The sequence below is a fragment of the Rhea pennata genome, chromosome 1, assembly GCF_028389875.1.
Source record: "Rhea pennata isolate bPtePen1 chromosome 1, bPtePen1.pri, whole genome shotgun sequence".
In the NCBI taxonomy this organism is placed as follows: Eukaryota; Metazoa; Chordata; class Aves; order Rheiformes; family Rheidae; genus Rhea; species Rhea pennata.
In genome coordinates, this window is record NC_084663.1 from 9275601 (window position 1) to 9298424 (window position 22824).

At 41.3% G+C, this 22824-nt stretch overlaps 1 protein-coding gene across 1 annotated transcript in view; it reads left to right on the forward strand.

The window, feature by feature from the left end:
* Positions 1-7332: 7332 nt before the first annotated feature.
* SEMA3D (semaphorin 3D) overlaps positions 7333-22824 on the forward strand; it is a 139091-nt gene continuing 123599 nt past the window's right edge. The window contains exon 1 of the mRNA XM_062581305.1: positions 7333-7410. The gene's annotated coding sequence lies outside the window, so the exon portion shown is untranslated. The remainder of the gene's footprint in view (positions 7411-22824) is intronic.

The window sequence follows — 22824 nt, forward strand, 5'->3', positions numbered from 1 at the left end:
CTCTGGACTTGATCCTGAAAACACTTTGTATGTAATTATGTTGGCTTCAGCTGTACTACTTCAGGGTGGGTTTCACACACTTAATATTAGACATTTAGAAGTTAGGCATTTAGACAAAGACAGTCATGTAGGCTCCCTCTGCAGTCAAAGGAGAGATATAGAAAGTACTAAGGAGCAAGCCGTCTTCCCTATTTCAAGTACTTTTTTTTTTAGGATGAAATGAATCACTGCTTGGAGATGCCGATCCTTCTCTATCAACTGGAGAAGGAACATGCATGACCAAAAGCCTAGCTTTTGGAAAATAATTTTTTGTGTAAATCTGAGTACATATGTGTTGGATGAACAAGGCCTGGGATCAATACGGTGTTTAGCTGAGCTTACAGAAAGAAGCAATCAGTGCAATATTCATCGTTATATTTAGTGTGGAATATACATTAGCAATGACTGATGACTCCTTTGTCTAGAAAGGTGATGGTCTAAAGGATGCAAGGATGCTATAGCACAGTCAAACCTGGATGCAGCTATGGTGCAAACAGGCATAGTCTGCAAGAAGTACTTACTTCTTCCTCATGTGGACCAAAACAGGGGACTGAAGGCTGCAGCTCCCACAGAAACCAGTTCATCTGCTATAAATTTACACCTGACAATATGGGTAAGAGTGAGCTATGCTCTCATTAAAAAAAAAAAAAAAAAAAAAAAAAAAGAGTGGTATTGAATCGTGAAACAAAAAAAAAAAAAAAAAAAAGGTAAGAAATAGCACTGGTTCCCAGGAACTTCCCCAAAACACATTTCTAATTCAAAATGCAGCTTGCTGTGGACAGTGGAGATACTCAAAATATGATCTGTGCTGTGGGGACTTTGCTAAGATTTCAGGATTTGGCATCTGTTTGGGGGGATTTAGATGCCTCAATAACCTCTTTTGGCTAGCCTATGTTCTTTGTAGAGAGAAATCCAGCTTTAAATCTTTGAAGTTGCCCTTCAGAGTCTCCAAAATCCACAACCCCCTTGAAACTATGCCTGCGTGCATTAAAAATGATGAGCTGACCTTTGAGTAAAGAGTCTTTTTCCTTCAAACCTGATGCTCAGGTATAACCAGAAAGGATTTAAACAACATACTAATACAGAACAGAGGGAACGTGTAAATAAGCGCACTGCAGTACCAAGTTACTGCTTTCATCCTTCTGATACAGTGCTTATAACTCACATTTTTCAGATAAATTTTGTGCTTTCTTAGACAGTAGTATATTATCTTTACCTACTAGCAACAATCTGTTCTCACTAATGAAGTTATAACAAGTTCAATGTTTACAGTTCAAGGTAGAAAACCTTTCATACAGTCAAAGTAGCCATTTACTGGGAACGATGAGCAAGAACATGCAATGTACACCGTAAATTGTTAAGGCATGTGGGTTTTATTTAAGAATATTTTGCTTGCAAAGTGATCACCTAGAGCTGAGATTTGCTCTAAATTGAGTAGGAAACAAAAATATCCAAGAATAAATAATAAATAGGGGATGTTTTGGACAAAGCTATGTTTTAGAGCCAGAAAGAACATTTCTATCTATAGAATCATTGCCTGGATGTTTGTCTTCTGTTAACCACAAGTACATATTTTCAGTAGAAAAAGTGACTTTCAGGCATATACAAAGGTTTGTTCATTCTAAGGATAAACAGAACTAGATATCCTGTGTTCAGAGATAAGAAAATACATGGAATCTTTTCTTGCTTCAGCACTCATGTTTTATTAAAATGAGTGGATATTTTATTATTCTGCAACCACTATTGACGGGAACTGGAGTTCTTTAGACACAGTTCAGAGTAGAATTTATTCCTCTACTCTCATGCTTGCTGCTGAAGCCATTAAATCAATAGGTTAGTTGTTACTATCCAGTGAGAGCCGAATAAGATCTTAAATCAATTAGTTCAACCACTGACTTCACTGAAGGTAGAAATACCTTCCCAGAAATGTAGAATTGTCACATAATTTGTTATAAAGCAGGAAAATGAGCTTTTGTTAATTCTCCTTGGAAATTACTTTCTTGTCTGAGTCATAAAATACATAGCACTGTGTGCTGTCCTGGTTTGCTTTCCTCTCCTATCCAGGACACATATGGAAATATAACCGTTTTGCACTCACAGTATTTATTTTCTAGATATTGAATTCATATCCCAACTATGACCTACAGACAAAATTTCCATTCTTACCGCCGTATACCATCTATGTACTGTGCACCTAAGCTTGGACTAAAGTTAGTGGAAACGGTAGGTGCTCCGCAAGACAGCTGGAGTTCTTTGGAGGACAGGATTTATGGCGAGAAGGTACCTCGAACATGACATTTAATGTAATTTGTATATAGACCTGTGATATATTGAGCAAAGCTAGATGCAAAGGAGTTTGAACATGTTTGGTAATACAAGATCAGATCCCCAATGACTAAAGCTTCACAATTAGCCAGGAGTTTGGCAGCAGGACAAAGCGGGGTATTTTGCTTTTACTTAATCTCTTCAGGAAGGCTTTGTCCCCTTTTTAGATCATCTGTGACTTCTCTGTGCCTGTCATACAGTTTCCTTCTGTCTTTTTCGTGGAACATCAAATCAGTGGAGATGGATTATCTTTTACATCTCAAAGCATTGAACCCAGTGAAACCTGGGAGCCTGGGAGCTAGAAATGCCCACTTTCAGGCATCCATGCATTCAGTGAGATTTCTCCTGCTATGACCTGCAATATATGCTGAGCTTATTTACAGACTGGTAGACTGAAGAAGTCCTGACCTACAGTCTCTCTGCTCTGAGTACTTTCTGTTCACAGTGCTTTGGATCAGGTAGAACTTGGGATGACCAGGTCACAGTAGGAAAATAAAATATATTAAATCAAAATAAAATAACATAAATATACTGAAAGAAACCTTCTGTGTCAGTAAGGTTTTGCAGGCTTCGTCAGCCTTTGCAACTTTGTGTTCCCCAAGCACAGACCCAGAACAGAGGAACCCCTGGCTTTAAGGCTGGAGGGAGGTAGTGGGGAGTATGAAATCGCTGTACACAGCTGTGCAGGTGCTGTATTAATGTTATCAACAGTGGGAGTAAAATAAACTCTCCAGTTCAGGGAGTAAGCTGAGTCCCTTGTTTTGCTCTAGAGTCTCTCAGGTGAATTTGCACAGGGCAGTGGGTAAACTGGCCATTTCAGTTCACACAAGGCAGGATCTTGAGTTGCAGAAAGAGTGCCTGCCTTTACCTTCAGAGGGATTGCAAGACTGCAGTTCAAAACCTTGCTAATACTATTCTGTTTCTCTTCTATCCTCTTTAAAACACATGGTTTTTAGTAGCTTTGTGATATATAAAGCTTTCCCTTGCATAGTCCCGTAGCAATCAGTCTACCTCCCAGTATTGTCAGGGGAAATACACGTGTTGTCTTCAGAACATGTTCACAGGGATTCTGGGATCATGTCAGAATATGACCTTGACAGGATTGGGAGTGTGGGGCTCAGTCAGGTACATTTGGCACCTGACTCATAAATACAAGGTTGACTGGATGAGATGATTTCTTCCCTCAGCCGATTTCCCTCCTCTCCACCCAAAGACTACCTTGCTTGTGGACAAGGAGCCAAACAGTGCATGAAGGAGCTCCTTTGCCACTCCAGTTCATAATCCAGAAAATATCAGAGTAAAGCAGCTCAAGTTTTCAGATGGCTTAATATGCCAGAGATGGAGTTTCACCTCTGCTATTGGGAACAGAGGCAGAGGTGGATGCCTGAGAATAGCTACTGCCAAGACTCCAGGTCATCCAGGTTTGGAAGTCAACACTTAATTTCTTCACCTTGTCTATGGAGATGAAAGATTTATCTGAAATTTTTCAGAAGCATCCCAAATTCTTAATTTATATTTTTAAATTTGATTGAGAGGATCCACTCAAAGACACCAGGAGAACCTCAGAGACACCAAATGCATAGGCAGTTTGATATTTATTTTAGAAGAGATTCACTAGATACTATTTAGGCTTACATATGGCAAATGGTATCTTGCCTTAAGAGATTTAAGCAACAGTCATTTAAAGCATTGCATAGTGCTGCAGGCATTTCTGTTACTACTTACGGAAGCACTAATAGTGCTCAGCATAAAGATAAAGGCTCACAGTGAAGCAGCATGCTGTTGTCTCATGTTTCTTTGCAACCTTTTCTAAGAGATCATCTATCTGCTTTGACAACTTTTCTCCGATGAAAAGAGTTTTCTCTGCAATATACCAGTTTGGCATTATAGTATCTGGACAGTATTCAGACTTACGATCAAGCTGAAAAGGAAGGGAATAAAAATTTACAAAAGAAGCTTACCTCTCTTCCTATTTTTAATTATTTGCTAATGATCTATTTTGTCATTTAGTTCATGCTTCTTCGATTGCTCAATGAGAGAAGAAAAAGATCGATATCTGATGTTCAGCTTCTGCTCTTTTATGAGCCACTCAGCCTTATAGGAAATTTGAACAGTTGCCCAGGGCACTGGGTGTGGAATCTAGTCTTAGAGGAGCCTCAAATGCTTTTTTGAGCTATAAAAGATAAAAAAAAAGGAGGAAAAATCTTTTCAATTCTTTACTCATATTTGTAAGAACTTGTTGTGTATATCTTTCATCCTGTAGTCATAATCCCTTCTGCAGTCAAAAGAATCATCATCATCACCATCATTATAATCAACATACCTACAAAATTAAAAAAAAAAAAAAAAAAAAAAAAAAAAGCTATTTCTCTTAAAGATTCAGCCTTTTTTTTTATAAATTGTGAAAAAACTCCTATAACGTTTTGGGCACTGGTAACCACATGTATGGGACAAATGCAGCCCTAACAAAAAGCTCACTCCAACAGGTAGCATTAATGCAGGCAGTGTGAAAAGTAAAGTTCCTTCTCATGTCTCCCAGAAAAGCTGTATTTACCTACACTGAGATTTTCTGAACAGTGGTTTAAAATACAGTGCTGAGGAATGCATTATCTGATCATCTAAAATGATACGTTGCAGATAGCGAATGTTTTTTCTGCCTTTGTCCATGGTATGACCTTGTGTAACCTTGTTTTACAGCTTTGGTTAACAAGGAGTAAAAAGGCATGTTCACTCTACACAGAAAATTTCAGAACTTTCCCTGTTTTCATACAGGAAATAGCCACAAGAGGGCATCTTTTTCTTGGTTTCTTCCACTCGAGTAAATGAAGAGCTTAATTATTTCATAAATTGTTTAGCATAATTCTTGAAAGATGACTCTTCTGTTATTTACTGCACCAAGGACATGTGTACTGCAGCAACAGTAGCTACTAAAACAAGACCATTTCCAAAAGCTTTTCTTTTACACTTCACAGAGAATGAAAACCGTTTCTACAAGTAAGAAGTGGAGATATTCATACTACTTTCCTTTTCACTTGAGTCTAAAACTTCTCCAATATATGAAACATGTTCCTGACATGTTTTATTCCTAGCAGTATTATTGTTTTCAGAATGCAAGAAAGCCCAATCTTCTAGTTCCCAAGATAGCTCCGAAAAAATCTGTAAGAATTTTCCTTTCAACTTCCTCCTCATTTTCTTTGTTGAACATCTGTTGTGAAGGGTGGGTACTTGCCGAGTACCTGTGATGTTCAGCTAGGATATGGGAACAAAGTAGAATACAAGTGTCATTTCCTATGAATTTAAAATGCAAATTGGGTTCTATCTGGCATCATACCAATCAGAATTGTGTATATATGTGTGTGTGTGTGTATGTATATGTATAATATATATACATATATGTACGTTATACAGAGCCACCCAGAGACTAAAGCAATCGAAATTGCTATTGCTGATAATGAAATGAATGTGGAAAATCAAGAACAAAATTCCTTTTTGAAGCTCTTCAAACAACAGAAGTCATTGGCAACTATGAAACAACCTGTCTTCAAACTCCTCTGTTTATTTAGTGGGAATATAAGACACAAGTAGGCAAACAGAGTCTGTGTATCTCTGTTTGCAGAGCTTATGAAAACACTACCAGCTTGGTACTGTAGTAGGGAACTGCTTAAAAACCTAGATAAAAAGTGCAAAGCTGGAATTTGGTGACATGTGAAAAGCATATTTAAATCCTATGCTGTATATTCATACCACCCATCTGACTTCTACAGGCATGTTAGGTGAGGATGAGGAACTGCTAAGGTGGCAGTGTGGTGGAAACTCCAGTATGTTTGCTCCACTGGACTTTGGTTCTGCTGTTCATTTACTGGAGCAACAATCCCAGTCTGTTCTGCAACCATTTTTGCCAGCTGAAGGCTTTCAATCTGAGCTCTTTGCTGATGGAAATGATGCCAGTTTTTGAAAGAGCCCTAGTGTGTCCTGTCTGGAAGTGTCTGATATTATCTATGCCATGTGTTCAATGGCTCTCAGCCTGTGGGCAGCAAGGCTCTTCCTTGGGTAGCCACAGAAGGAAACATGTTGGAGAGAAGGGTTTGGTGTAGGAGGGGGTTGGTCCAGGAGAGGAATTCTCCCTTAGGAAGTGGTCTGCTGAATGAAAAAGTTGGAGAACCACCGATATAGCACATTCCATGGGCAAAACAAATAAATGAAAAGGCAGATGTATCCCTGGTAGCTACAGCTTTGCACATGAGTTACTCTTAACTGTTAACCAACCTCTAGTTTTGGGCCAATGCTCAGATGTTTTCTCTTTATCAGAAAGTGTAGCGGCTTGCCTTTTTTTCATTCTCAGTCTACGACCCACTGAACTGCAATTCAGCCCCAGTAGGAACATGTCATGGGAGTAATGTACGGCACCGCGAGGGAACCTGAGGCTGCCCTGAACACTGTGACCCGAACCAGCACCTGCGCAGGGTGCTGGTAGCACTGGGTGCGATGCCCCTGAGCGAACTCACAGGTGCGTGGTCAGTCAGTGCAGGAGAGATCCGGGGTCCAGGGCGAGCGGTGGCGAAGCTGCCGCCGCAGCGTGCGGGTCCGGGGTCCCTCGGTGGCGGGTGGGCAAGCTGCGGCTGCCAGCGCGGTGCACGGTGCGGTGCTGCTGCGGAGCTGGTATTTGCTGGCGGCCGGGGCTGTGAGCCGCGCCGGGAGCAGCCGGCAGCGGAGGGGGTGCGGCGCGGCTGGCTGCCACGCTCGCCGAGACGCGCACACACCCCCGGGCGCCAGGCAGCCCATTTGCTGGAGGGGTGTGCATGTGCGTGTGAGGGAGTGGAAAGGGGTGGTGGGGATGGAGGCAGGGAAGCCAGGGGAAAGTCTGACACTCGGCGCAGAAGGAGGGAGACCCTCGGCCGCCGCCGAGCCCGGCAGGAGCCCGCCTCGCTCGCAGCGCCAGCGAAACCCCTCCCGCCGCCGCCGCCGCCGCCGCCGCCGGCCCCGCGCAGCGCCCTGCGCCCTGCGCCGCGCTCCCCGCGCAGCGCCGCCGCCCCGGACCCCCAGCAGGTAAGCGCCAGCCCCGGCTCCGCGGGCGCGGGGAGCCGCCGCGGAGCCTGCGCGCACGGGACCCCCCAACCCTCCGCCCGACCCCGGCGCCGCTGCCGCCAGGTGCCCGGGCTGCCGCGCCCGCGGAGCGGCCCCGCGCCGTCCCCGCGGCCGTGGCCGGGCTGCACCTGCGGGCAGCGCGGCGCCGGGGGGAGCCGCGGGCGCGGGGGCTGCGGGGGCGCGGGGAGCGGGGCGGGCGGGAGAAGCGCTTCCCTCGCCGCCGCCCTCCGCGCCGCGGCCCCCGCCTCGCCTCGGCGGAGCTGTCTCGGGGCGACCGTGCGGGCATAACGCGCCCCGCGCAAAGCAGCGAAACTGTTGCACTCCGGCGCGGCGGCGCCTCCGGCCCGCGGCAGAATCGCTTCTCCTGCGTGCGCTCCGCCGGCGCTGCCAGGAGCGCGGTCGCCTTGAGGGTGTCCGAGCACCTGACTGCTCTGGAGACGGTTACTCTTCTCGCACTGGCAACCTCTGCTTTGAGCAATACACGGAGGGTGTTAAAGCTCCTTCTTGCTCTGCGAATATTACAAAATGAAAGTTGCTGCTTTTAGCAAAGAAGCATTCCAGAGCACGTGAGGTCATTGGTGCCTGGGTAGCAAAGAATCACTAAGCAGCAACCTATGTTTCCTTTAAAAATGCTCCGCTTTTATTTGAACTGGGAAAGACTTGTCCAAGAACAATAGAGATCAGTGGAGCAATCTGACCATACCCCAGAGAGCACTTTGCTGAGAAGGCAGCAGCTAAACCCTGCATCTCCCTGCCCCGCAAAGCTGGTCATTCAAGATGCAGGCTAGAACTTTTGCAGCAATTGTATCATGTCACCTTTCTTTTATACTTACTTATACTTTCACTTACTACAGGTCTAGCCAGCAGGTAAAGTGACTGTTTCACTGTTGACGCTTAGTAAATGATTTACCATATGGAACAATATTTTTATTCTATTCTTCAAGCCCTCTTAGTGTATTTGAGACATCTGTGCATCATTGGCTTTTAGATAGGTTTTTTAGCTCATAATGGGCCTGATACAGAACAGAATTACTCATCGGCTCCTCCAAAGTATGTAGAGGGGTAGGTCTTTTGCTAAAGCAATGACAGCTGAATGTCAAAGCATCTTTCTAAATGGAATTTGGGTATTTTAATCCATAACTGTAATCCTACTACCAAAATTAATACCCAAATTCTTCAGGTGTCACATCTCTTTTTCTTAAAGTTTTCACAACAAGTTCTGCTCTGTAATGCTTCATAAATAGAAACATTTCAGCCTTAATCAGGCTGAGTAGCTTGCCTTCACTTTTATTTGAACTTTATCTTGGCTTGGACATCCAGACTAGCTGGAGATCCAGGAACTAAATTTACTTTCCCTCTTCTTACCACTGGATCAGTGCTACAGGGATTCTGAGGGTATGGCAAACAGAGCGGACTTTGCATTAGATAAAATAGTGAAGCACAGAGGTTGGAAGAGATATGTGCTCCATATCAGGTGGAAGAGATTTGAGCCCAAGTTTCCCCCAGCCATGGGTATGAGTGTTCTACCTATGAAATGGAAGTAGCAGCCCCCCTGTAACCCTCTGCCATGGCTCAAAAGATAAGAATGACTTCAGGTGAAAGACTTGGCATGTCTGTCTTCTAAGATGCTCTCAGGACATTAATCCCAGCTAAAGGGAAATGCCTTCCAATAGTACTAAGTAAGGTGAATAAATCTCAGAAACGCATGATTTTGAATCATTTTCCTGTCCTCAGCTTTTTCTTGCTGGGTACTTACAGATAGATTCTTTAACAGTGATGCTTGTGTTGGATTTCACTCTCAAGAACCCACCTGCTCCTGTTTCCCTCCAATTCTAGGATTTACTGTCAGCAAAAGCTTCCCAAACACTGTACATAATAGCCCGATTCTCCCCCTACTTCTCAATGTTTTTCCTAAGAAATGATGTTTTCTCTGTAGCTGTCTCTATGTTCGTTATGCAAATTATGCTGCATCCTTGAAAGCCATTTGGGATTTTGCACTTGAATTAAATGAAATAGGGCCCTAGGAAAAGAAATATTTTAATTAAACTAGAATATTAAATAGAAGTAAATGCTTTTCATTGAGAGAGAGCTCTTTAAGTATTCAAGGACACTGCATCACTATTGCTCAGTGATTTAATAATAATAATAAATAAATCAGCACTGCAACCACTAAACTATTAAAAGCATGATCCAAAGAATGAATCACTCCCAACAAAACCTATTTCTATTTTTCGTCCGGTCCTAGGTCAAGATGTGTGTTTATCTGCTCTTTCCATACTCTCATCACAGAACAAGTGGAGTTGTGAATGCTCCACCAAATTAGTCTTTGTAGTTTAATTTGCAGAAAGTCATAAGCATTCAATGAGTTGTTCTGTAAGCAAGCTGTCAGTTTGGAGTCTTCAAAGTAATGACAATTTTCTAGATTCTTTTTGAATCTCTGTTTTTTCCTCTCTAGTTCTTGTTTTGCTGTTAAAAATGTACAGAAATTGTAATCTCAGGTGTCTCTTCAGTGTATGCACTGCAGTGTAGACATGCCAGTAACCTGTGGCTCCCAAGAGGCTGATTCCTCAGTTGAGTATCAGCTGAATTCCCAGCACATACCGGCATTTCTTTGGCTGAAACCTCTTGTGCTGGAATTGGCCACTGAGTTACCTCTATATGCTTTGAGGTTTCCTCGATGAGGGAATCCTTCGGTGCTGGTTAGGCAGGCTTTCCTACCGCTTTATCCTGGCAAGGCAGTCTGCGTGAAAGCCAGGAGCTATATTTGGCCTATTGTCTTTTTAACGCATAGCAACTGTTTAAGGTGCATGATGAGTGTTGTTAAACCAATAAATCACACAGTGAATGTGTGATGTGTTTGTTTTCCTTGCTTTTTGGACTTTCTCCAACTACAAACAAGCAATAGAGAAGCTCAGAGCAAAGCCATGCCCATGAGATATGAAGTGTGGTGGCTGTATTTAACCTATGTGTGAAGCAAATTTTTGCTCCTTGGGAGTGCTGTCTTTTGTCTTATATAGTGCTGCACCTCAGTAATATCCCCCCCCCCCCGCCCCCGCCCCCGCCACATTTCTGTCTGAGCTTCATGTATTAATTATAAACTTAGCATTGACAATGAGTCAGTGCTTAAACTATCCTGGTATAAATCTTTAGTCCTTTTATCCTCTCTCCATCCTTGTGTATTTAGAAAGACTGCCTCTTGTATTCTTATTTTTTTGCATCCTGGAGACATACCACATGAACATCCACGTGTTATCTGAGAGCAACTGATTAAAAAAAAAAAAGAAAAAAAGAAAGAAAAATCCCTTATGTTCTTCTCTCCCCAGCATGGATGGATCCAGCATCACATGGAGTGGATCCAGAATGAGTCAGAGAGCAGTGCTGTATTCCAAAATTCCAATTTACGCTACAGCTGGGAAGCGGCATTTAGCATCATGTGGATTTATTTTCTTTTCATGGCAACTCCAAAATAAGTTATGGAAGTCATACAGCCTAATGGGCAGAGTAGATAACAGCAAGCCAAGAAGAACCTGGATTCCCATCTGGGTTGACTCATTGACTCGATTTGATTACCAGGGTGATGGGTGTGGCATTTAGGTCTAGAACAGTATATTGACCTTAACTAGATCATTGCACTTTCCTACAGCATAACTGGAAAATATGATTAAGTTTCAGAGCTCTGCTGGTACCTCATAGTCAGCTTTAACTGCTAGTTGACCTACAGTCAGCTTCACTGAACAGACTAAGCCCCGTATGTTAGAGGCATTTATTTGCAACCTTCATTTACAAGAAGAATCCTAAAAGGTTCAAGATATATATAGCTAGAAAAAAATTCATACTCTAGAGCTTATATGTAGATGTAGACTTTTAACTGGTTAGGACCCTCTGCACCTCATGAATTGCAGACTGTAGATATTACTCTGTTTTCAGTAACACATATGCTTTCTGTATGTCTTTGCATTTATTTCTTTCCTCCTGTATTAGTGTAAACAGAAAGAAGAGTCGTGTGAGCTTTTCCTTTGGATGTGGTCAGTTTAAAAGCAAAACAAATATCCAGAATTAAACTTTTTCCAATCTAGTTGGTGAGTGAATCAGGAGCCTTGCAGGAAGCAGTTATTATGCAGAAGAGGAGAGAAAAAAAATATCTGAGAATACTCCAATGATATGCTGCCTTTTTTCTTTTTCTCTTTTCTTTTCTTTTCTTCTATTCTGTTCTGTTCTGTTCTGTTCTGTTCTATTCTATTCTATTTCCTTCTAGGGGGTAGAGAAGAGTAAAATTATCCATTTTCCTGGAATGTCTCCTTCCAAAAATCCTGGACACTTTGCAGCCCTGAGTCTGATCTCATCTTTCATCAGCATAACTCAGGACTAAATTCACTCCAAACAGAAAGCCTAGGATTAACTAAAAGTTATACAAAATTAAGGCAGGCTGTCATGAAATGAGAGACTTGTGCCTGTTCTCAGCTTATCTGTATTTAGTGACTTTGAGGGACCTAAGCACATGTTTAAAGATAGACTGCTATGAAAATGCTTTCTTGAAAGAAGTACTTTCCTAAAGTCTAAATCTAGGGTCAGATCAAGACTTTTAAAAGTTAAATGCAGTTCTGAGGGCTGATGTGGCCAAATATTCCAGCTTAATCTTGGCTAGAATTTTAATAGTTTGAAGAGCTAGATCTAATGGTATGTGCCTACCTAGCCTGTTATATTCCCTTGGAATTTATCAATGACACAATCCATATAATTGTGGTTACTTTTTGTGTGGCTGAAATCCTTTTTTGGTTTTGCAAGGGAGAGACTGCAAAGGGGGAGAATGTAAAAAATTCTTTCTCAACCAAAGAAGAAAAGTTGATTTGCTTTTTCCTTCCACAATGAAGAATTAAAACAATGTCTGTTGCTCTCATGCTTAATGTCAGAATCCCTGCTAAAAAACAGTATGAAGAAATATGATGATTTTTTCATATGGAACTTATTCCCTGTAATTTTATAATATACATATGGGAGGTTTTGTGAAGACTTATACTATAAAAGGCTTTAGAGCGGTGTAATAAAGGAAATCTATGTTCATAACATCCTGTTTGGCTTGAAAAGAGCTAAACAGCTACACTTAATGGAAGGTAAATAAAGTGAGTGGACAATGGCAAAGAGCAATATGCTGTTGCAAATATGTTTTCTTGGAGAAGTCCAGAAAGAGTCAGTCTCGACTACAAGGTTCTCCCACTATTTTTCTGACTTTCTTCACAATCCGTGCCATTAGAGGATGTAACATTCCCACACTCAGGCTCTCAATTTTAAAAGAAGTCTTCCACCTGCATATAAGATATTGATCCTTTATTCAGTTCTATGACTGTTATTTTGCTTGGGCAGGTACCTGAAAATGTTTATTAAAAACATAAATAAATCTTCAAAGCAACTACACTGTGTCCTACTTACAGTGTGATGATATGTTACCTCAGTGAAAATCCCTCATTTAATAGAAATCAGGGGAGATAGCAGAAAAAAAAATATGTTTTCCATATTTTTTAAAATCTTAGTGTGAAGCTCACATAAGATATGGATCACCATGATTTATTGCTTCATTTTATGTATTAATTAGTTGCAAAACAGTGGACTTTTTTTCTCATTCAAAAACGTTATTATTAATTTATTAACTACAGCAGCATCAGGAGGTTCCAGTCACTCAGTAACGAAGGTCCTCCTGTATTCAGCTCTAGTGATGTATCTAATTAAACAGACAAACAAAACATATACAACCATAATGTGGGACAAGGATCAGCAAGCACTGAGACTGAGAGTCATGGATGCATCAAGAAAGCAAATAATAATAAATAGTTTTATTTGGTAGAATAAACAGCAGTCTCAGCCCGTTTTTTGATTGATGAATGATGTAAGCATCACAGTAGACCTGAACTCATGATGAGATCCCCTGTTGTGAAAGATAAATATCCAATTTGGCCTAGTGCCTAAATAAATTATTTACATTGAATTAACATGACTTTTGGTTCCTGTGGCCTCCTTAGGTTAGCAGATTAATTTCTGAATGACACAGCTTCACTTTATTCTTGGGAGGCATGTTATAAGGAAGTTAGAGGATTTTCTGGAGGCACAAAGTTTCCACATGAGAAATCTGGAATTCTGGGATCCATTGAGCCACATAATACTTTGAATCAGAGGCTCTTAACATTTTTGTTTCAACTGGAGTAGAACGCCTTATCTTAGAAAATATCTATTAGAAATAGTATACAGAAACATAAGCTTAACAAGAAGGAGAAAAGATATTTCAATTTATTCATCTATGGAACAGGCACACCAATTTTCACCTGATCTGCACCTATCTCTGCACATTTACGGCGAGGACAGCTGTTGTCACCCAGGTGAAAGGAGCTATCTGAAAGCAAAATACTGCAAGCCATTAAGCTGCAGGAACAGATTAATTCAAAGGAACAGAAACCCAGAGTCTTATTAGTTCACTCAAAAGGCTGAGCTAATCAGAGAAGATATCTTTATTGCCTCCATTCCCTTCCTGAACCCCAAATTTAACATATAATTTTTGTAAAATGTTATTTTCCAATAGATTTCTAAATCTGCATGACTTTGGTTGAGAGTTATAACTTAAGAAAACACAGTTTCTGGCTGGGATTCCATTAAAATACTCTTGTGTGAGGGCATTGATAAAGATCCCGTTAATTATAGGAAAACCATCCACAGAGGATTTTGTTTTGTTTTGTTTTGTTTCTTTAAATTTTACACAAGTCACAATACATTTCCCATTAACATGAAGCGCTCTGGAGATGAGAGATGAACTTATGCTAGAACCTGTAGATGCAGCTGCTGTGCTGAGGAGCTGGACAGTCTCCGCTGGGAATGATGGCAGCATAGAACAACCACTAGGTTGCGAAAAATTCAAGATGTAACAAACTACATCTTCGACTGGTGTAAATTAGAGAAGCTTAACTGGAATTACTGGAGTAATTTTTAATAGCTAAGGGATGTAGTATGCTTTTAGAAGCAGCCAGCAACTTTTTCAGCGTACACTCAAAGTGTTTTGAGGAATAGAGCTGTAAAGAGAAGCTAGTAAGCAAGTGCTGTTGCTCCTCAAGCCATGCCTGGGTGAGATGAGTGATTAAGATACGATCCCCAAAAGCTAGAAGTCTTGGCAGAAGGCTACTATTTGGGATCACAGTTATGAGCTGTCTTAGCAGACCGGTGTCTATGTAAGGTCAGTCTTTTCTTTGTTTCGAAAAATATATACATATATGTATATAAAAGTGTGTATATATATGCATGTGTGTATGTGTATATATATGCATATTATAAGCATATCTTTTAGCAGTTCACATGCTTGCTTTTCTCTGAGGTGACCTGAAATTGTGACTTGCAAGAGTGTGCCCGAGTCCTGGTGCAGCTGGGTATTCTGGCTTTCACAGTCGCTGCACTTCTGCTTTTCTGTGAGTGCTTCATTACCAGTGGCTCGACAAAGAGCAGCTGGATGGCTCAGTGGTTAGAGCATCCGAGAGATTTCTCTTCATGGATCTCTCGTTAATAATTTGATGTTGATATCTACTGTTGGATACAGAACTACAAATTGAATCAGCCGTTAGAGTAGAGGTCCAACCCTATCTGTTCCGGAAGGGGAGCTCTAAACTCGGAGTTGCTGGGTGAAGGAGGTTGGGAGATCTTCCTCTAGGTTCACTTTGTGGGAGAACTGGGTGTGCTTTGAGCATGCCTACCCACCTGGGTTTTACAAGGAACAGGGGAAGAGCAACACCTATTTTCTGAATGCCACAAGCACCAACCTGCTTTGGATGACCACAGCTTTGGTGTATGTGCACCCGGGAGTGGGAGCCTGTGTACCGAGGAGAACGCCTCGTCAAGGAGCTTTGACTATATACAGGTCTCAGCAACAGAAAAAGATGCTTTCCTATGTTGGTCTGGACCTGGTTGGCTAAAGAGGCAGTTAATATCATAAACCTCTGTTATGAATCTGATCTTTTGGCAAAAACAATTTTATAAACAGGGATGCTTTAGCAAACTACTGATTGAATCATTGTAGTCTGTTTATCTGGTGTCTTATACAGTATATAACACTGTCAGAACTGAGGTTTTCTCAGACCTGAGTAAATCCAAGGTGTTTATTTTAAGACTCAATTTATTATTTTTTAAATCGAGCTCAAAGTTTTAAAGGCTTTAAGGCAAAGCTCACTGGGAGCCATATTTGGAAGGCTGGTCCCAGCTAATTGAGGAAAAAATGAGAGAACTGATTCATCCCAGTGAGTTACTAACATTGTCCAGGTTTAAGGGTCTTTTAAGCCCTCTTTCTAGAAGAAAGGATGCATTTACATGTGCTGTTCCTTGCTACCTATCTTTTTAAGATGAGTGTCCTGGATAATATTGTTTGCAGTGTATAGATTTATTCTGGAGTTATGACTTTGTGGTTATAATCTCTAGTGACATGTACAAAAAGCAGACATATATTATGTCATAAAGCTGCCTCAGAGAGAAAAAGGCAAAAATGAATCTATAGTAAAGAAATATCTTTCCCAATATTATACCCAGGCTGCATGAACACCTTTCAGTGAAATAAATTTAGTCATCTTATGGGAAGACTTTCCACCTTCAGATAAAATCATAATAGACTGCACACGTTGAAGACTGCTTAAATTCACTCATAAAATATGTGAGGAGGCAAATGATAGATCTCTGTTATTAAGGTATTCCTCTGGAGAGGAGGAAAAAGGAAAGGTAGGAATTTTCAAAGAGATTTATACTTTCAAGTACGGATCAATGTTGTGCTGTGCTCACAAGCCCAAAGCGCCTGTGTGTTCGCTGTAGATCATTGCTTTCCTAAATGGCAGTATGAGTGCTAGAACGAAATGGAGATCAATTGCCTTGATGGTTCTTAAAATCCAGTGTGGTGGTGCTGAGTATGCAGAGAAATTATTGTGCTTTGGCTCCCACAGTGATGGCAGCTTCTCTCCCTCTTGCTTTTTTAATTTGTTGTTGTGCAGAGATGTGTAAGAACAAGGAGAAAATACTTAAGCACAAAACACTGCTGAACGCTCAAATACCAATTTCCATACCTTATCACAGCCTGAGAGCAAAGCTGGAAGGGGCAGCAGTGAACAGTGCAGGGAAATTACTGCTCTTAGTCCCAAATGCCTGGTTTCATAGAGGGAAGAAGAAGAGGGGGAAAAAAAAGAGAAAGAAAAAAGGCAGCCAAACTTGTCATATTCTCAGTATGATCTTGGTTTATCTCTGTCTCTTCCACTGTGCTGAGCCCATGGTGACTGCCAGTGTGTCTTCCTGCGGCACGAGGACTTCCTTCTGCTAGGTGAAGTTACCCACCCTCATGCTTTTGCTGCAGCATTTCTCCAGGTAGTTTCAAGCCGCAGTACACCCCTCTCCAGCCTCCATCTTCTTCCCTTCTTAAATTCTATCTCCTTTTGCTGTTACAATTTAACTCTCTTTCAGTGCCTTGGTGAAAACTCCAGGCACAGTTTTGTTGCATGCTGTTAAATCCTAGTGATAGTCGTGCAGGGGAAGCTCCATTCCCCAAGGGTGCCGCACTCAGCCGTGGTTTTACGTGTGTGGTGTTAAGGTGTTAAAAGGCAGACAACTCAGAAATAGGCAGTTTCTGGTCTAGTGTCAAATTTTCATGACACCGGTAAAAAAAAAAAGCCTTTCTTTGTGATAGCATTTACACCACTCATCTCGCTGGTGTATCTCTACTATGATTGATCTGAGCTGAAGTATGCATGGTAATTTTCTTGGAACAGAGCAGGATATACTTAGATTTTTATTGTAGATTATCACAGTGTTTTAATAATATCTACCTTAGTGAGTGACAGGAGAAAAAAAAATCCATTTTGTCCCTTTTGTCCTTTTTTTCCCTGCAAGTAAGGTAAATACCATTAAAATGACATGAGAAGATCTTTTTGGAATGTGTTTGGGTTCATTATGATGGTTTTCTGTTCAGGAATTCACATGACACAAAGACAAGTGGGATCTGACACCTCCAAGATAAAAGTATCAGACTGTCTATAAAGTGCCGGACTCGTCCGTATAAGTGACTTTGTGTGTGAGGCTGGAATAACTGGGACACACTGACTTTGAGGAGAAGTCACATTGCTATCTTTGGTGCAAGCATCAGCAAAGAATACCACTGTCCTTTGAGATGCCCTTGGGGGAATCTCACAAGGTCTCACCACGGGCACAGTATTATCCCTATTGTCTATTTGTTTTCATTCTTTTCTCAGCAAAATAGCACTTTGACTCTTGGAAGGCATGGCCTTTTCAAACTGCTGTCTCTCCTCATTCATCCTTCAGCTACACAGGAGGAAAGGTGTGAGTGCAAGTGCTTAGAAACGTTGAAATAGTGCTGGAAGTGGTTGGAGAAACTCGAGTGACCTCTGGGGAAACAAAGGTTGTTCTATAGCTGTATATAGTTCTGTAGTGTTCTGCAGGATGTTATATTCAGATGGACCGGGATCCTCAGACTCTCTAGTGTTTTCTCCTAGATATAGGTAGCTTTTTTGATCAAATCTATCTAGTTTTATTAGATCCACATGGTGGGACCTAATCTGAGTTTCAAATATGTGGCCTCCCAGAAAGCTTCCCAGATTTGGCCTGCTTGTGTGCCACTGCTCCAAAATAAAGCTCTGTGAGGCTGTGGAGGCAGCAACAGCTGCTGAGAGCTCTTTATTTCCCAAATATGCTCAAACTGAAGATGTGGTCTCAGGGCGGTGCTTTTTTTTTTTCCTCTCCTTCTTCTGCTATCTGGAACTTCATTAGGCTGAGAGAAGGTATCAAAAAGGCATTTGAATTTTGACCAGTGTTTGCAGTGTGCTTGTGTCCCTAAAAAGAGATGGTGGCGGTTGAGGTTTTCTGATTTGTATGCACCTTTGAAGTAGTGTGTTCCAGTTGTGGTTCACAAAATGTAGCTTGGAAATGCTGATACAGAACAACTTTATTTCCTTTTTCTGAAGCTGGGTTGTTTGACGAAAACTTTCTCATTTCAGTGTGGGAAGTTATTATTTTTTTTCCAATTTCAGATGACAGGTGATGCAATTTGATGGAAAAGATGTTACAAAAAATGGACAAGTCATTTTTATTAAGGGAGTAGCAGAATCTCCATTTCCTAGTGTCCTCAGATAGTGAGTCCTATCTGGAAACTATGCACTAGTCTACAGATAAGCTATTGGATTCAGTATAAGGGTAATCAGGTAAGTTCTGTGGTCTGTTTAACACAGGAATTGCTCAAATGTCCCTCTATGAATCTGCAATGTGAAAAACTTTTCACAATCGTTTAAACATTTTGCCTGAAAGATGTACGTTACTTTGGCTGTATGTTTCCCACGAACTGACCATATTCTGTGCTTAATGATTCTGGAAACAAATGTGGATGGCCTTTGAAAGCAATGTGGGGTGGGTTTGAATGGTTTAGAGATCAAGGTTTCTGGCCTGAAAGGGAAAATTGCGCTTGTGTAGCATTAGAAATAATGTTTTAATCTTGTCATTTGTTTGGATAGCGTGAGACTGTCACCTGTCTGCTTATGGAAACTTGCTGTACTGTTCTACCATACTGAAAGTATTAAAAAAAAAAAAAAAAAAAAAAAAAAGAAAAAAGATGAGTTGAGTAGAACCTAATTTATAAATCAACTCATCTTACTTTACTTAATTGCACTATATTCTGTGTTGGGATGCCCAGGTAGAAGTCCTAGTGAAGTCAGAGGACGTGCTTAGCATTCAGCAGTTTTCCCCAAGATTATTCTAAGAGAAAGATATCACCTAATACTGAAGCCTGCCCTGGCCTGATAAGGTTTGTCTACATGCAGAAGTCAGCACGCTGCTGGGTGCACGGAGCGGTGCCTTTACACCGACACTCTGCATGACCAGTCTCGGGGTATACATGCTACCTCTGCTTTCCAAGAGAAGCAAGCCTGCTTCTCTAATTAAAAGGCTTCTAATGTACACTTTTATGGGAAGTGACTCAGGGCAGTCTGTATGCTGCTAATCCGCTCCTTCACTCACTGTGCCCTGACGCTCTCCTGTTGAGAAGCCATCGGGATTTCAGTTGTAAGGTCTTGCTCAGTTATTCCTACAAGTGCCACAAACAGTGTCTGTGAGATATAGAGAGCCCAAATGCTACGAAGCAGAGCTCTGTGCTCATTGGAGTGAATATAATATTTTCACTGAATGTCAACCCTTCTGTTGATGTTTGTGTATTTATTTGTATCACAGCAACACATAAAAATCCAATCTGAGATTATGGCTTCAATTTGCTCAGTTAACATCTGAGGAGAGAGCTCAAATAAAAGCAATAAAATGAGAAGGGAGGATCTGGTCAGATTAGATTTATGAAGAAAAATTTAAGGATTTGAGTGTTCATAGCTTGTTTAACAAAGAAGACCTGACTGTAAATACTTCAAAATTTTAATTCCAAAAAACAGCAGAGGATTTTCCTAGTGGTAAAGTTAGGCTATCAGCTCAGGAGACCTCATGTTAAGTCCATGATATATGTCCCTGAGAAAATTGTTTATGTTCAGATCCTAGCAAATTCCTAAAGGCACCCAACTGCTACTTCTTTGTCTATGTCCTTAATTGTTAGTCAGTTGAGGTTGCAAACCACCTAATTTAGACAATTAACTTGCTAAATACCTTTGCAGGTCTGAATCTTGGCATCTACTTGCCTCAGCAATATGTGTGTAAATGGCTATACAATCACCCTATATATAGGGTCAGGAGAATGATGGATTCAGAATATATGGGCATTCAGAAGTTGTGATAATGAGAGCCATGGAATTACACTGAATAGAATAAAAAGAAAATATAATCAAAATAGGATTTATTTTACGTGTCTTTAGTGTAAGGTGGCCAGCTAAGCTTCCCCCACGTTCAGTACAGAGAGATAAGGTGTTCTTAAGGACAGTGCATCCCACTCAGAGATAGTTATCTAAGGCAGGGGATGAATTCACCCCAGCAGTGCTTGTCTCCTTCTCTGGAGGGAGCCAAGACAATGTCTGTATTTTAGATGGCTGAAGCTACGCAAAATGAATGATGTCTTAAGGATGATATAGAATCAACTCAACCTGATTTTAATGAGGGAGGGGAGAGCTCTTGGTGTGCTTTCTGAAATGTTCTCTCAAAAAATTACAGAAATCATCTCAAAGAACTTGTGTTTTCCTGCTGTTATATCTTATTAGAAGTTCAGGAAATCCTCTATGGAAAAAGCAGTAACATGATAGAGGTCTCACTCCTCCACATTCTGTGACACAGTCCTTTTGTGCAGACTAGCAACATCCCAACAAAATTCCACCGTGCAAGAACTAGTAAGAAATACTGTATCTATTAAGGACTACATATTCCAAGTTGCATAATACTGTATTTGGAAATCTGGACCTTAGTAGTTCAGTGTGAGCCGAACTCTTCTGGAAAACTATTTCTAATGTCTTTTTCTTTAATAAAACGACTTCATGCTAACTGGAACAGTCCATTACTTTTAAGTCATACTACCTACCTGACAATGACTTACCCTTACAGAAATTACAATTTGGGGCACTGTGAGTTAAAAAAAAAAACACTCACAAAGTAGGAAAATGAAAATTATATGATGGAAAGACTACAAAAATGCTGGGAACTTCCATTAGAGCTGCTGGAGGTCCATGTGCAAAGCAGCTGTAGGATGGTGAGGCTCTGAGGTTAAGCAATGAGGGAGAATGAAGAAGACTGTGATGACCCATCTGAGGCCCCTGCTAACCCATACAATTGCACAAGTTTGCATTTCAAAGAAAGATGAGCTTAATTAGTTTACCCTTCTGTAGGCGTGACTCAATGATAGAGTTCTCCCTTGTATTATTAAGTTGGTTACCCCGTGGGACAGCAGTCTCTTTCTGTGACTAGTTTGCTCTTTTTGGTTTCCACTCTTCAAAGAAAACACTTGCTTTCATGCTTTGTCCCTGTTGTTTTGGAAGGTCCCACCTCCAGCCTCGACAGAATTCATCTTCACACAGCTGGATGCTCATTTTCCTCACAACTGCTTGTCACTTACCTACTTCACTGACTTTGCAGGGAAGGGGAGAGTGAGTCCCTTTGCTATGGCAGGACCCTACCTGCTGGTTCAACTTCTAGTAAAGAAGCAGGGAAAAGTGAGCAACGAGCCCCTTCAGTGGTAGGGATCTGATGTCAGAGAGCCTGTGGATACTTATGATATCAGATTAAACTTATGATAAAGAATGTCAAAGTATGCTGAATTCAGAACAGCAAAATATTTTTTTTCAGGAATTTGATTTTATTGCTTTTTACTGACCTTTCAGACTCATTGCTTTGGGCCCTGCATCATCAAGAAATCAGAGGTGAGTTGTCCTAAGTTTACAGGATGATTTAGTGTTCACAGAAGGGATCTAAAAGCTGCAGGGGCTTTTGCCAGGTGTGGAGCACTCGTGATTCACCTCCTCTCAAATAAAGGAAGGATGTGAAATAAGAACCCTCACATTCAAGAGCAATCATTGGGTTGCAAGGTTATGAACTTATGAGACCACTGCAAATGTCTCTGGTCATCTTCAATCTCGGCAGGATTCAGCCAGTGCATTGGATGGGAGATGTGCCAATCTTTGGTTCCCCAGAGAGCCTAGACATGAACTAGGCATTACGTTACTGGGCACTGTTAGGACTCAAGGCTGTTCCTGCTGCCAAAGGATCATAGCTGAGTCACTTAAAGCCTGATAGTTAACACTTGAGGGAAATAGAGATGAAGATTATAAAATTTCCAGCAAGACCGACTTGTCCCAGGCTCTCTAAACACTCAGGAGCCCTAATCCTTTCTGTGACTCCAACCCTGTGCATTCACATCATAAGCACCTACTTCAGGGGCTCTGAGTCACCCTCTGTAGGTACCTACCTCTTTCTTCTGGCTTAGGAATCTCACCTAGATCCCTAATGTGGGCAGTGAAAGGCACTTCCAGGTGCCCAGTGCTTCAGACACAAGGAGGACAACTCTATGCATAATTGTTCACAGAGTAAAGCCCTGTTCATCCACACCTCACAGCAGGTGGCCGTAAGACACAATACGGAGAACAGCGAGAAAACAGACATCAGTGACAGGCACACAAGGCTGCCTATATATAGCTACAGAGCTGATGTGCTCTGCTCATTACTTATCCTATTCATAACTCCCCCATCTTCGGCTCCCTCTGACTCTTTTATCCATCTGATGTCATTCAGTACATACTTAAACTATTAACTGCTGGGAGGTGGGCCTATTTCATCCCTCTTTGTGGTGGGTGTAGCACTATAGGGCCCTGCCCCTGACTGGGACCTCTAGATACTATACCAGTATAAATAATACATAAAAATAGATCAGCAATATAACATCCATCAAGCAAA